An 18,333-nucleotide genomic window follows, 5' to 3' on the forward strand; every position below is an offset into this window, starting at 1 on the left:
TTGATAACGAACGCTATACACTGTAAATACGCACAGACACACATTGGAACTGAAATATTAGAGCAACTGATCCCCGTAAAATGTAATCAAAACATTTCACCTGTGTAATGATTCTTCTGAGTTCCTCTAACCCTATTTTATAGAGAAGCCTCTGCAGGCATATTTAATGTAGTAGGATATGCCGGACATGATAGTATCAACAGTTTCTAACTTTTTCTTTCAATGATAATTCTGTTAATATTTATTTCAGGAAGAACCTTTCCCAACGTCTTATGCAGGAATAAAGAATACATATTTGATAGTTAACTTTGTTATATTTCCTTCATTTATATATATATATATATATATGTATGTATGTATGTATGTATGTATGTGTGTATGTGTGTGTGCGCGCGCGTGTGTGCGTGTGTGTAAATACACGATGACAAAAATATAAACACGTGCCCAAACTGCGTTTGTATCACAGCTATTACTCTCACTTCACCTCCTCAATGACGTGTAGTGAACACGATATTCTCTTTACCACTGCCTCTCTCATTATTATTACTTTCTCTCACTCCCTGTCAGTCATCGCTATTACTCTCACTACTTCTCCTTCACTGAATTACTATTTTCTCTTCTCTCCCTTCACTTATACTAAGCTTTCTCTCACACTCTCCTACTGTATGATTTCGGACAAATATATATACAAATATATAAAAACACTACGCTCATTATTATATGAGAAGATATACATTTAATTATAATAAGGGCACTAATGCGTAGCGTCACGTGCTAGAAATAGACGCCAATGGCTCTAAGAATTACATTATTTACCCCATTACAAACTAGAAATCGATCTATTGTTAAACCCTTTCTTTAAAAACATCTCTGTTCACTTCCCTCGCTTTCAATCTGTGCTAATGGAGTAAATAATGTCTATTTCTAGCATGTGGGGCTACTCATTAGTGCCCTTATTATAGTTATATTTATATTATTCTTTTATTTGTTTCAGTCATTTGACTGTGGCCATGCTGGAGCACCGCCTTTAGTCGAACAAATCAACCCCAGGACTTATTCTTTGTAAGCCTAGTACTTATTCCATCGGTCTCTTTGCCACACCGATAAGTTACGAGGACGTAACATCGGTTGTCAAGCAATGGAGGGGAGGGAAGACAAACACACACACACACACGTACGACAGGCTTCTCTCAGTTTCCGTCTACCAAATCCACTCAAAAGGCTTCGGTCGACGCGAGGCTACAGTAGAAGGCACTTGCCCAAGGTGCAATGCTCGAAATGAGGAGTAGATAGACAGCCAACAAATGATGAAGGGTCATTCTTTGTGTTACTTGCCCTGTCCTCCATTTGTTTCTCTCGTTGTTTGCGTACTGAACTCATCTGTTTTCGTATTTCATGTTGTTTACTGTTGCTGACGTCCTGCACCTATATATGCATGTGTGTGTATGCATATATATATGTGTGTGTGTGTGCTATATTATCATTTGATTGAACGCCACGCATCCATTTCCATATATATATTGTGTGTGTGTGAGAGAGAGAGAGTGATGCGCGCGCGTTATTTATGCTGAGTGACCTCTCTTGCAGGGCACCGTTAAAAAGCTACGCTGACAATTAGAGTAACATGCCTGGAGATGTCTTCCGTCTTTTGTTAGATTAAAACAATAGCTCTCATTGGCTACTTTATTTGATTTTGTTTTTGCATATATTACGTCTGATTAACCTGTTTTTATGCTCCGTATCCGAAATATGTTAACCTTAACTTAAAAGTATGTAAATTTCTTTATTCACCATATAAGGTTAAGAAAAAGAGGGGACGATACGAGGACAGACAAAACAAATATTGGGATCAGGGGATCGAATGGGACGAACGTATGAATAAACAATTTTTAATATATACAATAACATGCGAATGAATGATTAGCAAAAAATGTAGCGGAGGACGCGGTCGACCCTACAAGCCACATTCTTACACTGAAAACCTTGTTTTTTCCTTTTTTTGTTCTCGCTTAAAAAAGGTTCTTTCGCTCGCAACATACTTGCTACGGACTTCCATCTTTCACGAAACACACTTTGCGATAGGCATTTCTTCTCCAACCTTATTTTTCGTTTCATGTGGAAAACGAAAAAGTCAATTAACCCGAGGCTGGAGATGAAAATGCCTGTCGCAATTCCTTTCACTCCAGTCTTCCATACTACCTCCTTCGCAACAGCAATTACCGAGAGAAAACAGGCCCGCTCCTCCCTATTCAGGAAGGGCGGCGGAACGATCTTAATTACGGATTCGCTCGACAGTTGTACTCTTCTCGAATGCGACAACAGGTGTTCGACATAAGCCCAGAGTTCAATCGGCTTAGCGAACAGTCTTGGACTACCAGTTCACTATCTCAAGTTCGAAGCTTTGAGATGGATTACACTGTGTTTTATAAGCAGTGTTTTATGATATTGTTAATACGATACGTGTTGCTGGGAATAATATATCAGTTGTTTATGTAGCGGGAGAAGGTAAAGGGGAAACCACTCCAACATTTCCTTTCTTAGAAATGTGTGTGAATGGGTGGGTGTGTGTGTGTGGAGAGAGAGAGAGTGACGTGTGACTTAGTTGTTAGGGTGTTGTATTCATGACCGTAGGATTGTAATTTCGATTTCTAGACTGGACGGTGCGTTCTGTTCTTGAGTAAAACGCTTCATTTCACGTTGCTCCAGTCGACTCAGCTGACACAAATGAAAAAAACCTGCGACCGACCTGTGTCCAGTTCAGTGAAAGAATACATAAGCCACAAAATCCGGAAAACCGACCTTATCCAATGATCCGGGAATTATATATAAACACACACACATTATCTTTTACTTGTTTTAGTCTTATGAGGAATTCTAGTCGAATGAACCAATCACAATACTTTTAAACTTGGTACTTATTCCATCGCTCTTTGTTTTTGTTTATTTTTATCCGGTGGCGGGGGGGGGGTCCTGACAGCTAAATTACGGCGGCGTAACTTACACAAACACCGGTTGTTAAGCAGTGTGGTGGGACAATCAGACTCGAAGACGCGCGCGCACACACACATGTAATACAATGTGCTTGTTGTAGTCTTTTTTCTTTGTGCGCCCTTTTTAAAGCCTAGCCAGGCTCATGGACCCGGTTTCTATTGATATGTGTCCCCCCCCCCACATCTGGACGGGACGTCAGTCCATCGCAGCTTTACTCGAGAAACAGGAAGAAAGAGTGAGATAAAGTTGGGGCGAAAGAGTACAACAGGGGTCGCCACCACCCCTTGCCGGAGCCTCGTGGAGCTTTAAGTATTTTCGCACAATACACACACACAACGCCCAGTCTGGGAATCAAAACCGCGATCCTCTGCCCCAACCGCTGGGCCATTGCGCCTTCTTTCAGTTACCGTCTACCAAATCCCCTCACAAGGAGTTTTGTAGACCGAGACTGTAGTAGACGACACTTGCCTAAACTACCAAGTACTGGGACTGAAACTGGAATCGTGTGTGTGTGTGTGACCCTGTACCACTTGACAACCGGTCTTGGTATGTTTACGTCCCTGTAATCTAGCAGTTCAGCTAAAAGTGATCAATAGTATAAGTACCAAGCTTAAAAAAAAAAAAGTTCTGGGGTTGATTCATTCAACTAAAGTTCTTCAAGGCAGTGCCCCAGAATTGCTACAGTCTAATGACTGAAACAGATAAAATATATATATTAGCTTAAAAAAATATGGGAGTTTCTTAGATATGGAAAAACCTTTTTACAAAATTTTAAGCCCCAAAAATTGGAGGGTTCCTTTTACATGTTAAAATACAGTATATATATATATATATATATATATATATATATATATATATATATATATATATAAAAATGAGAATGTGTGTCTGTCTGTCTGCCTGTCTGTCTGTCTGTCTGTGTGAATCCCTAAAACTCGAGAACTACGCAACCAATTTCATTCAAATTTTACACATGCCTTACTTAGGGTTCCAGTTGTGTTTTAGTCAAAAAATTTTTTAACTTCTTGCAGAGTTCGAGCCCACGGCAACATAATATCTCCTCCACTATTTAAGTATTACGTGTCAAAAGTGAAACAAAAACACTGAAGTCAAATACTTTCACTTTAAAAATGAAACTATTCCACTAACTGAAACAATCACATTTCGATACTGTAATTACAGATACTTTCACAGAGAGAGAAAGAGAGAGACAGAAAGAGAGAGAGAGAGACAGAAAGAGAGAGAGAGAGATGTATATGTATACATATACATGTATATGTACACCATTTCGATACTGTAATGACTGATACTTTCAGAGAGAGAGAGAAAGACAGAGAGAGAAAGACAGAGAGAGAAAGACAGAGAGAGAGAGAGAGATGTATATGTATACATATAAATGTATATGTACTCGTATATGTATAGATATAGAGAGAGAGAAAGAGAGAGAGAGAGATGTATATGTATACATATAGATGTATATGTACACGTGTATGTATAGATATATATGCATACATGTATATGTATACATATGTGTAGATGTATATATATATATATATATATATATATATATGTACATGTAATATGTACATATATACATGCATACAGATATCTATACATATATACACCCATCACACACACATACACATGCACACAAACACACACATTAGTCATTTGTTTTCTTATCCAAAACTACGTCAAAAGTACTGAATGGATCTTTATGAAATTTGGAAATTATATTCTTTGCATAACGGCCATAACTCCCATGAAAATTCATATATTTTTGATGTTGATGAAATTTTAACCCCAACATAACAGATGAGCATTATTTGTAATTCAACGGTACAACAGTGTAAGACTACCCTTTCAGATATACTTACATTGTGATTTCTGCAATGTGGTGCATAAATTGTCAAGTAAATGAGACGCATCTTTGCCTCCACTGATTCACTTGCAAAGTGTTGAGTAAAATTATTTCGTTGCAGACCTCCAGCCATTTTGTTTTGTTTTTAATTCTGTAGATGACCTCAAACACAAAGTCTTTCCCAACTTTAAACAAAACTACCAAAATCACAATTGGCTATGTGAAAGAGCAATATTAGCTCCAAAAAACGTAGCTGTTACAAAAATTAATCAACACCTGATGCATTCTCTTCCCAGCAATCTTCAAACTTACAAGTCTGTTGATACAGTTCCAGATACAAATGAAGTGGTGAACTATCCTCCTGAATTTCTCAATTCGTTGGAGCCTCCAGGACTACCTCCCCACATATTATCACTTAAAGTTGGAACGCCTGTTATGCTGCTCCGCAATCTGGAACCACCAAGACTTTGCAATGGAACACGACTTGTGATAAAGAAAATGATGTCGCATGTTATCGAGGCTACCATTCTTTCTGGATGTGCAAAAGGGGATGACGTCTTTATTCCAAGAATTCCTCTTACTCCATCAGGAGCAGACATTCCTTTTACATTCAGAAGACTAGAATTCCCCCTTCGTGTGACTTTTGCCATGTCCATAAACAAATCTCAGGGTCAAACACTGTCTGTAGCTGGTCTTCTCTTGGAAGAGCCCTGCTTCTCACATGGACAACTGTATGTTGGCTGCTCAAGAGTGGGCAGCAAAAAAACCTATTTGTATATGCTCCACAAGGGAAAACAAGGAACATTGTTTACAACGCGGTGTTATAATCACAACAGCAAGAAAGTATGTACATGATCACCTTTTACGAAACTTCATTGACTTTCATATATTTATATTGATATATATATATATACGTGTGTTTGGGTGCGTGTGTGTATATACATCTCTATATATAAAGATGATGCATAGTCTAGATGGTGTTTTTAGATTACATTATTCTCTTTAACCCGGGCAACGCCGGGTATTTCTGCTAGTATATATATATATATATATATATATATATCATCATCATAATCGTTTACCGTCCACTTTCCATGCTAGCATGGGTTGGACGATTTGACTGAGGACTGGCGAACCAAATGGCTACACCAGGCTCCAGTCTGGTTTGGCAGAGTTTCTACAGCTGGATGCCCTTCCTAACGCCAACCACTCCGAGAGTGTAGTGGGTGCTTTTACGTGCCACCGGCACGAAGGCCAGTCAGGCGATACTGGCAACAGCCATACTCAAAATGGTGTATTTTACGTGCCACCTGCACAGGAGCCAGTCCAGTAGCACTGGCAACGACCTCGCTCGAATGTCTTTTCACGTGCCAGTATAGCGACGCTGGTAACGATCACACTTAAATGGTGCTATTTACATGTCACTGGCACAGAAGTCAGACAGCTGCTCTGGCAATGATCACGCTCGGATGGTACTCTTAGCGCTCCACTGGTACAGGTGCCATCATGATTTCGCTTTCACTTGCCCCAACAGGTCTTCGCAAGCCAAGTTTAGTTTCCAATGATGGAGAGGTTGGCATGGGTGCCAGTCCTTGAATTTGGTTCGATTTCGATTTCACTTGCCTCAGCAGGTCTTCACAAGCAGAGTTTAGTGTCCAATGAAGGAAAGGTAGGGGTGACTGCACAAAGCAGTGATGAGAAATATTTGAACATGTAAGAAAGCCATTCACTGTTTTTTTTTTTTATCTGATGGAGAACATATTTCTCACTGTAGACAAATAGGTGTAAACACACCAAGTAAGCTCATATCCACATCTTACCAGACTGTGAGATGCATGCATTTTGAAGTAGTTATCTCTTCAGCCACAGAAAGTGAAAAGGAGGCATTACAAACTGACACAGGAAACAGGTCCCTCTTATGATATTCTTATCATTCAATGACTGATTGTGTTATTCAGTGGCTTGCTGTAATTAAAATGCACGATAAAAGTGCTAAACAGTGATTTGTATAAATACAAACTCGTTACCATTTCAAATATGATTGAGGCATATTTGAACTTGTAACAAAACGATTCAATATTTTGTCATGAAGAAAATTTCTTGCTGTAGGCAAATAGGTGTAAACACAGCAACTCAGTTTGCAGCACCACCTAACCAGATTCTGGGATGCATGCATTTCAGAGTAGTTATCTCCTCTTTAGCCACAGAAACCAGGAAAGGAAGCACTGCGAACTGACATGAGAGACAGGTTCCTCTTATGATATTTCCCTCATTATTCAATAACTGATTGTACTATTTAGCAACTCACCGTAAACGAAATACAGGGTAACATTGTTAAGCAGTGATGCGTATAAATATAAACTTGTTACTAGTCCAAATATGCTTCGGGCATATTCAAACCTGTAAGAGAGCCCTGTACTTATTTATGAAGAGCTGCTGAATAGCACAGCCAGTCATTGTGGTTGAAGAGGAGATGACCACATCTGTGGTTGAAGAGGAGATAACCACTGTGAAATGCATGTGTCCCGCAGTCTGATAAGACGATGCTGTGAGCTGACTTGGTGTATTTACATCTATATGTTCTGGCATGGTTTTTATGGCTGGACACACTTCCTAGTGCAAACCACATTACAAAGTGGGTTAAGGTGTTTTTTACATGGCACTAATACTGGCAAGGTTTGCTTTGGCATGGCTTTTACAGTTGGATGCCTTTCTAAATGCCAACCACTTTACAAAGCGAACTGAATGCTCTTTTTATGTGGCACTAGTACCAGCAAGGTAAAGATCCTTTGAGGTAGTGGGTAGTATTGGAGGAGGTGGCTTTGTACCAAGTGATGAGAAGTTAGATAGGGTGTTGCTGTAGATGAGATACATGGTTATGCCAGTCAGAGGGAGAGAAAGAAAGATAGAGAGAGGGAGAGGGAGAGGGAGAGAGTGGAAGAGATCAAGAATGAGATAGAGCAAAGGTGAGAGAGGTGGCGATGTGCCAGGGCATACTCTCAAGGTACAAGGATGTGAATATAAATGAAATGGTAGAGCATTACCAAGGGTGCAAAGTAGAGAGTTCATGTGAATACAGAAAGGCGGTGAAGTGGGGGTAGAAAGGGGTGCAGTGACTGGTGAAATCTGAGTATATAGAATGGGGACGACAGGGTAGCAATGATACAGTTGGCAGAGCAGGGAGGACTGGATTGGGCTGCATGAGTGGGGAGGGAAAGATATGCATAAAAAAGAGAAAATAGGAGGAGGAGGAAATTTTGGGCTAGGATGTGTGAAAACAGTGTTACATGTGGATGGGACAAACAGTGCTCCCAGAGTTCAGTTTTGTAGAGGTGGGCAGGTCTTCTCGAGAACCTCATATCACTAGACGTCTCAGTCCAGTGTCATCTCTGTGAGGCCCAACATCTTGAAATCAGTTCTCACAACTTCTCTTCCTCAGTTTCTATTCACTTTAAGCGATTGGCACTTCTTTATTAAGCTGTCTTCATTCATACATATTATATATCCAAACCAATGTAGTTTTCTCTTCAATGTAGGCATGCATCTGATTCCTCTTATGCTCAACTTTTCTCTTGGCACATTTGCACTTTGTTGTACATGCACCCTAACATTGCATAGCCATCAAAACATACTAGCTTCAGTCCTCTTAAATTCTAGGTATATCTTTTACATTCAGAACCTATGTCTCACTGTCATGGAGTATGGCTATTCATACACATACAATCTGCCTTTCACTCTGAGAGTCCCTTTGCTGCCAGCAGAGATAATAGTTCTCTGAACTTCCTCCATCCTATTCTAATTCTAGTAACAATACTTTGAGAATATCCTCCACCACAGTTAATTTGATCACCTAGATCACCTGGCATTTGAATGAGTCTGATTCCCATGTGTTCTTAATGCTTATTTTTCCTGCACATCTTCCACATACAAAGATGACTTTCTCTGCTAACCTACTTGTGATTCCACTGCACCACTTATGTGTCCATAGCTAGCACTGGGTGCAATGAATGGAATTTCTTCCAACATCTTTCCTACATACTGAGCAGAGTCATTTACCTGAGGGAAAGAGAGTCTTATCTGCTTTCTTGATAACAACATTGGTCTTCACTAGATTAACTTTAAGAACTTTTAATTCCAGGTTTTACTTCCACACCTGGAATTTCTTCTCCAATTCTGCTATAGATTCTGCAATAAGAGCAAGCTCATTAACATATAGTAGTTCTCACAGGCAACCAGTTTTAAATTCCTGGCCTGAAGGACTATGATGTTATGGCCTGAAGGACTCTGATGTTATGGCCTGAAGGACTCTGATGAGAAGTGTGAAGTGAAAACTGAGCCCTCATGAACCCCTACTTGTACACTAAATTCATCACTGTACTCATGGCAGATTTTCACCCTATTGACCGCACCACTATATATGGCTTATACAGCTCTAACAAGCCACTCATCTACTAACTTCCTTAGAGACCACCAGTCAAAAGCTTTCTGCAGGTTGACAAAAGGCAAGTACAGTGGTTAACTTTTGACCAGTTACTTCTCTTGCAATTGTCTCACAAGGAAGATGGCATCTGTGCTACTCTTCCCAGGCACAAAACCAAACTGCATCTTACCTAGTTTAATTCTGTTCTTAATCAATTGATCTGTAACACCCTTTGTAACTTTCATGATCTGGTCCAACAGTTTGATACCCCTGCAGTTGTTTCTAAGGCAAAACACACACACACACACACACACACACACACACACGCACGCACACGCGCGCACACACACACACACACACACACATACACACACACAGATTAAACATGAGTAGATAATGAGACTGTCATGGAAAATAAGTTAATTTAATGTTGATAAATTTAGTATTAATGAGCATTAGATACTTAAAAAGAAATAGAAAGAGAACATTAACTCAATGACTAATATCTTGTTAATCATTTCAGCAAATGTGTACTTGCTGAGATAGAAATGAGATAATCACTAAATTTGTTCATATGTAGTGGAGGGATGTTTAAAAAAGAAGAATATTTTTGCCGTTTATTATGCATAAATGCCATACATTTTCTCATACCTGAAAGATTGTGCCTGATGACTGTCTGAGTGAAAGCTGATAGGAACTTAGTACTGGCAGACAGGCAAATCAAAGAAGGGCAAGGAAGAGTATCAAGGTTTGTCTTGAACAGACGGTTATTCAATTATCTACGTAGAGCCAACAAAATTGGTAAATTCATATATTATGATTCAAAGAAAATGTTTAAGTGTGTGTGTTATAGGTGTCTGTTTATTTATTGATTTATATTGCTTTTTATGTGTGTTTGTTGTTATGATTTTTATCATTAAACTTTTGAAATGCATTTTTTTAAACTTTTTTAAATACATTCACAAAATGAATAATCCATAAAAAATATATAATGGTCAGACATTTGCCCTCTTCTTGAATCTATTATATACACACACACACACACACACACACACACACACACACACACACACACACACACACATATATATAATATAGGTTATGAGCGATAATGGTGTCAATTAGACCCAGAGGTTTCAGGTAATGCTGAGTAAGTGCTATGGATAGACCATAGTTAAGCTCCAGGTTCGGAGATTATGCGAATAAGGGGTCCAACTTAGGTCATATATCAGTGTGTGAATATAAGGATTTACTTTTCGTAATGAGATAAAAAACCAAGGCTGTGTATAATATAGAACATTTATAAATAGAATGTCTTACAGCTGTTTCCAAGATATTTATTATATCCCTTCATCGGAGACAGTGTGAGAGGATGCTTAACCATCCTCTCACACTGTCACCAACGAAGGATATATGCACATATACGCCTACACAAACCCCACACACAACCCCCACACAACTCATGCACACAGACATACACAAATTCACATACACACACACATATACATACACACACATACACATATGCATACACATATAGACACATACACACACATGCACACACATGCATGCACACACACACACGCACATGAACGCACACATACCTAACACTTACAACCCTACGCATACACGTATACACACCCGCATACATACACACATAGACACGCACACATACAACTACATGCACATGCATACACCGAAAAAAAACGCACATACACTCACACACACACACATACATGCCCACGCAGATGAACCCACACATACCTCTCAAGAGGCAAGAGTTGGAGAGAAGGGGTTAGGATACTAATATAGTGGTTGTAAAAGATAATGAAGATCTTGAATTATAGTGAGCATGATACTACTAGTGTTGAGTGGGGATTTAGGGTTCATTTGGTTATAATGGTGCTAGAAATAGATACCCATAATATTAATCAAAATTTTCAAATTTGTAGGGTTAATGAAGGTGTATACTCGTTGGGAATTGAAAAATATAACAATGAAAATTTAAAGATGACAAATCAAAACCAAATATAAGATATTTATTTAGTGGTAAGTAGCTTGCTTACGAACCACATGGTTCCAGGTTCAGTCCCACTGCGTGGCACCTTGGGCAAGTTTCTTCTACTATAGCCTCGGGCCGACCAAAGCCTTGTGAGTGGATTTGGTAGATGGAAACTGAAAGAAGCCCGTCGTATATATGTATATATGTATGTATGTGTGTGTGTGTGTATATGTTTGTGTGTCTGTGTTTGTCCCCACAACATCGCTTGACAATCAATGCTGGTGTGTTTACGTCCCCGTAACTTAGCGGTTTGGCAAAAGAGACCGATAGAATAAGTACTAGGCTTACAAAGAATAAGTCCTGGGGTTGATTTACTCGACTAAAGGCGGTGCTCCAGCATGGCCACAGTCAAATAACTGAAACAAATAAAAGAGTAAAAGAGTAAGTTTAAGCTTACTGAAATTATAGTCTCCAGGAATGAAGGAAATATAGGGCTAATGGACAATGGAAACTAGATATCATGTAAGTAAAGTAGAGATAAAGAACTGGAAAGTTAAATTAATTGTATACATTTTATTACTCAGTGTATAACTGAAAACCATGAAAAGAGAAATCTTATTGATGTAATATTAATCATGAGAGTGTTGTAACTGAAAGGATATTCGATTAGTTATAATCTAGGTGGGATGTGTTAAAAATGAATTAATGGAAAGAATGAGGATCTATAAAGAAGTGGTAAAAGGATATGATGATACTGTAGATATACTAATTTTCTCTATTAGAATTTCTAATCTGTCTCCAAAGGAGGAAATATTCAATAACCATGCCACTTATAGTCAAGCACTTACCGCAAGTTTCTTCTTGCAAAAAGTAAAACTTTTGTCTAATATTAAGCTTAAGAACTATCTAGCTCACTTACATCCTAATTCTACACACCCCAAGACCATGAATAAGACATTTCCAACAGTAAACAGGAACATTCCACCTATTGCTCTAAACTTTAAAAAGCAACATATCCAACTGTCTTTCCTACTCCCCAAAAATATTCATACAAAATATACTCCTATAGATAGAATGGTGTCCCTAACACCCAGTAAACTCTGCATGTCCCAGATTACCTAATAAAAGTAGAGGGAAAACACTACTTTGGTATACTCCCCATCTTCTTAAATGTTAAGGGCTTACCTACCTGAGCAATTCTCTGCCATTATCAAATCTAATTTCCCACCTCACCAAAAGTACCACTCTATCTTTAATTGATCTACACATAAATTATCCTATTCCTCAGCACTTAACATAGAAACCATCGTAACCACATCAAATAAGCACAAGCTTAATAGGCATCACCCACCAAACACTACTAACAAGAATCATAAATATAATAATAATAGGGGTGATTACAATAAGGACAATAGTAATGATTATAGTAATAATAATAATAATAATAAGGAAAATATTCAAACAAATATACAGCGAAAACACCAGGACTTACAAGTATATATTGGAGACCCTCTTCAGTCACGAATGGCCATGGGGTTGCACCTAAAAAGTTACCCTCCAAGGCACAAGTCCGGGCAAGGTTGTTTATGGAAAACAAGCAATTGCCCATGCATGCCAGCCTCCCCTCTCCACACCACCGATGTCATCCAAGGGAAAGGCAAAGGCTGATACAGCTTGGCACCAGTGACGTCGCAACTCATTCCTACAGCTGATTGAACTGAAGCAATGTGAAATAAAGTGTCTTGCTCAAGAACACAACACGCAACCCTGTCCAGGATTCAAACTCCCAACCTTACGATCGTAAGTTCGACGTGCTAACCACTGATCCATGCGCCTTCACTATACAAGTATATATAACATATAGAAAATAGCAATACTAAGCATCGCACACATCTTATGTAAAACTCTTTCAATACAGTGAAAATAAGAACACTACCACAAGCCACAGCACATACCCAAGACACACAGAGCTGCACTTGGTAGAGCAGTGAAAGCATGTGATAAAAAGAAAACTGCTAAATAATAATAATAACAACCCTTTCTAATGGAAGCACAAGGCCTGAAATTTGAGGGAAGGGATTAAGTCGATTACATCGACCCTAGTACACAACTGGTACTTAATTTATCGACCCCGAAAGAATGAAAGGCAAAGTCGACCTCGGTGAAATTTGAACTCAGAATGTAGCAATGGGCGAAGTACCGCTAAGTATTTCGTCCAGCACGCTAACAATTCTGCCAGCTCGCCACCTTAGCAATAATAATGATAATAATAATAGTAATAGTAATAATAATAATAATAATAATAATAATAATAAATATAACAAGTAACTGTAGAATATGTGGAGATCGACAAGAAACAATAAATCATATTATCTCTGGCTGCCCAGTCCTGGCTAAGAAGGAATATATTCACGGACACGACAGAGCTGGGACCTATATACACTGGAAGCTATGCCAACATTATGGAATAACAACAGAAAAAAGATGGTATAAACACACGCCAGAAAAGGTCACAGAAAACGAGAAAGCAACCATACTCTGGGATATGCCAATACACACAGATAGAGAAATTAAGGCAAATAGACCAGATATAGTTGTCAAAGATCATGAAGAAAAAAAATGCTTTCTAATTGATGTATCAATACCAGCAGATGACAACGTTTCTCTAAAAGAAATGGAAAAACTTTCAAAATACAAAGACCTGGAAATAGAGATAACTCGAATGTGGAATCTAAAAACAGAAACAATTCCTATCATAGTAGGTGCCTTAGGTATAATAAAAAAATATTCAGACAAATACATAACAAAAATAGCAGGACTTACAAATATATATAACATACAGAAAATTGCACTACTGGGTACTGCACACATTCTACGCAAAACACTTTCAATACAGTAAACATAAGAGCACCACAGCAAACCACAGCACATACCCAAGGCGCACAGAGCTGCACTCGGTAGTGAAGTGAAAGCACGTTATAAAAATAAAACTACTGAATAATAATAATAATAATTACAACAGATATAATTATAATATTACTATTAATCCTAATAACAGAAATGATAATAACAATTAGAATACAAACATTAATTAGAATACTACAGGCAGTGGTGCTACTGCTAATACTAATAGCTGTCATGATGATAGTAATAGTAATAATAACATGAATAATAGCACTAATAATATTTGTGGTAGTAGTAGTAGTAGTAGTAGTAGTAGTAACAACATCATTAGTACTAATTATGATAATACCACAAACCGCTAGAATAACACTGCACTTACTCTCTCCCATGAGTCAGGAACATCTATGCTTTCAATTTCCAATACCTACAATAACAGCACAAATGATATTGAAAACAATGAATATGTGGAGATCAGACTGAATTCACTTAGCGGAAAAACTCCTAAACCAAATAGATCCAATTGCAACTTCAAAGTTAGGAATAAATGTCTACTGCAGAAGGTTTAATGTGGTTTATAAGTGCATGGTCCTTAATAAACTCCAAAACTCTACCAAGACTTATATTGGAGCTACTATTAATTTTAAATGAACATAGGTGCAGGAGTGGCTGTGTGGTAAGTAGCTTGCTTACCAACCACATGGTTCCGGGTTCATTCCCACTGCGTGGTACCTTGGGCAAGTGTCTTCTACTATAGCTTCGGGCTGACCAAAGCCTTGGATTTGGTAGGCGGAAACTGAAAGAAGCTCGTCGTATGTGTGCTTATATGTTTGTGTGTCTGTGTTTGTCCCCCCAACATTGCTTGACAACCGATGGTGGTGTGTTTACATCCCCGTAACTTAGCAGTTCAGCAAAAGAAACTGATAGAATAAGTACTAGGCTTCCAAAGAATATGCCCTGGGGACGATTTGCTCGACTAAAGGCGGTGCTCCAACATGGCCGCAGTCAAATGACTGAAACGAGTAAAAGAGTATACTCTGTGCATTTAAGCTAATTTAAATATGAAAAGCATAGCAGATCTACTTCTCTCACAGAGCATATACACTACCTAAGGAAAAAGAACATACTAACTAACATAGCTTGGTTTATCATTGACTCAGGTTATCTATACCAAGGACTGGTTATGTTTAAGGGAATCTATACAAATACATATCACATAACCCCAAATAATTATTAACCAAGCAACATGAAGACTTCTCTGCATATGTCCATAAATTCTTTAAATCATTCAAATTTCACCACAGGTTTAATTGCAGTAAAATAATTACCTCTCATTCTCACTAATGCTTAGTTTAGATATTATATGAACTCAATTAAATTAGTATATCTACAGTAATATCATATCCTTTTACCCTTTATTTTATAGATCCTCATTCTTTCCATTAATTCATATTTAACATGTCCCTCCTAGATTATAACTAATCCTTTCAGTTACAATACTCTCATTAACAGAAAACCAATAAGCCTTCGCTTTTCATGGTTTGGAGGCAAAGTGGCTGAGATCCTTTTGAGCGTTGGGCCTCACAGAGGCTAGGTGGCCAAGTTCCTTTTGAGTGTTAGGCCTCACAGAGGCAATGACCAAGAACTTTGGCATTATGTCATGCTTGAGAAGACCCATCAAGTCGAGCAAAATTGCAGTCATAGCAGATATTGGTGTCACGCAAATTGGCACCCATGCTGGTGGCATGTAAACGCACCCATTACACTCTTGGAGTGGTTGATGTTAGGAAGGGCATCCAGATGTAGAAAACCATACCAAATCAGACTGGAGTCTGGAGCTGGCTAGGCAGAAGACTGTGCTGGGCTTCAGTGTTTGTTTTGGCATGGTTTTTGCAGCTGGATGCCCTTCTTAACACCAACCACTTTACAATGTGGACTGGATGCTTTTTATGTGGCACCAGCACTGGCAGGGTCACCAAATAACTTGCATAACAAAGATTCTTTGAGAGGCGGGGCATTGGAAGAGGTGATCTTGTGCCAAATGATAAAAGGTTAGAGTGTAACAGAGAAACAGAAATGGAGGAGGTACATGGTTACCCATTCAGAGAGAGAGAGAATGATAAAGAATGAGGTCTGAAACAAGTATATATTATAACCTCCTCAGTGAAGGTGGAGGTATTGTTTCAGTCATGTCTGTTTGTCCGTGGACAAGATATCTCAAGAACCACTGGATGGATTCAGATGAAACTTTCAGGGATGTTTGGCCTCGTGACTGGCATGAACTGATTAGATTTTGGGATTGATCTGGTACCAGACAATGTTTCTGAATTATTTTTCCTGTTTTTTTACTTAATTTTTGAGAGTGGTTGGGTTCATTTTTAGTATTCTTGTTTATGAGAATAGTCGAGTTTATTTCAGACATTCTCATTTTAAAAATCATCTGTGGCTAAACTTTGCCTTGGCAGAGGTTTGCACTCCCTGAGTGCTCTTATTACTATTAAGGTGGTGAGCTGACAGAATCGTTAGCATGCTGGGCAAAATGCTTAGTGGTATTTTGTTTGTCTTCACATTATGAGTTCAAATTTTGCCAAAGTCGACTTTGTCTTTCATCTTTTCAGGGTCAATAAAATAAGTACCAGTTGAGTACTGCAGCTGATGTAAATGACTATCCCCCTCCGCCAAATTTCAGGCCTTGGTCCTATAGTAGAATGGGTTATTATTATTATTATTATTATTTCACCAAGGTCAATTTTGCCTTTCATTCTTTCAGGGTTAATAAATTAAGTACCAGTGAAACACTGGGGATGATGAAACCGACTAGTCCCCTCCCCTAAAATTTCAGGCCTTGTGCCTTTAAAGGAGTATTATTATTATTATTATTATTTGAGTGTGTGTGCATTGGTGGTCTACCTAGAACTATGAGAAATCCTAACTATAACCATAAACCTCAAACAATGCAATTAATTTTCAAGGCAATACCAAAACTGTCCAAGTTTCAATATCTGCAAGTGAGAGCTAATGTTATTTTATTTATTCCTATCTTTCGTCTTGTCAATTTTCAACCCATCTATTAGTGTATGATTTGAGTGAGTCTCGGAAGTTATTTCTGGCTGTATTGACTCAAAATCTTAATGTCATGCATTGGCTGGATATCAACACAAGACATCTTGCATCAGAACACAAAAGACCCCCCACCCCCCAAAAAAGAAGCAAAATACATTGTGTATGCACACACACACACACACACACACACACATACACCACGTATAGCCAGAGCATTCATACATAAATATATATGTATATATTAAACATCCTAGTATATAAGTGCCATAAAAAATGAGAGCAGTTTTAAAACAAATAAAGCTGAAAATAATATTTAATAAATGCACTTTTGTGCCATAAAAGGGTAAAGACCCCCTTTGATCAGGAATGACCACGGGATTGCACCTACAAAGTTCCTCTACTAAGCATAAGTCTGAGCAAGAATGTTTAAGGAAAACTAGCATTTGCCCATGCCACCTAGGTTATCCAAGGGAAAGGCAAATGCCGATACAGCACGGTACTAGTGATGTCCCAAATCATTTCTAAAGCTGAGTGAACTGGAGTAACATGAAATAAAGTGTCCTGCTCAAGAACACAACACACAGCCTGGTCCAGGAATCGAACCCACTATCTCATGATTGTGTGCCTGACGCTCTAACCACTGAGCCATGTGCCTCTGACATATATTCTATATATTTGATATAGTCTTGAAAATAAGCTTTTATTATTGAAAATACTTTGGAAGAGTGGATCCAAAGAAAATTAAATATGAGAGGAAAGTTTTATATAAATTGTTTTAATGTTTTATTGAGATTAAAGCAATAAAAACATTTTTTTTAAACCCCACTTAGCATTCAGATTACCCTGTCAAATGTGATGTAGATTTATTCACATTGTTTTGAATTAATCATTCATTATCTTGTACCTTCAAGATTTTGATGATGTGATTGCTTATTTTTAGAATGGCTTTTAGGGTAGGTGTAAGAGGCCAGATCTGGCTATCATGAACATAAAATGAGTAGAATATTTGGGCCAGGTATGGCCTGTTTAAATGCAAAAGAGTTAGTAATTGAAAATTTATCCAATTGTTATTTATTAAATTTCTGTTGTTTAGAC

General features: G+C 38.2%; 1 long non-coding RNA gene across 2 annotated transcripts in view; it reads left to right on the top strand.

Annotated features, from left to right (window-relative positions):
- The window catches only part of LOC128247808 (uncharacterized), a 44,196-nt gene that overhangs the window by 10,026 nt on the left and 15,837 nt on the right, over positions 1-18,333 (top strand). The window contains exon 1 of one of the 2 annotated variants that reach the window (XR_008264115.2): positions 1,696-1,769. The exons of the other annotated variant lie outside the window; for it this stretch is intronic. This is a non-coding gene — a long non-coding RNA (uncharacterized LOC128247808). Of the gene's footprint in view, positions 1-1,695; positions 1,770-18,333 lie in introns of those variants that run through there. 2 annotated transcript variants of the gene reach the window in all.

This window comes from Octopus bimaculoides, chromosome 5 (genome assembly GCF_046866305.1).
Source record: "Octopus bimaculoides isolate indiv1 chromosome 5, ASM4686630v1, whole genome shotgun sequence".
Taxonomy (NCBI): Eukaryota; Metazoa; Mollusca; class Cephalopoda; order Octopoda; family Octopodidae; genus Octopus; species Octopus bimaculoides.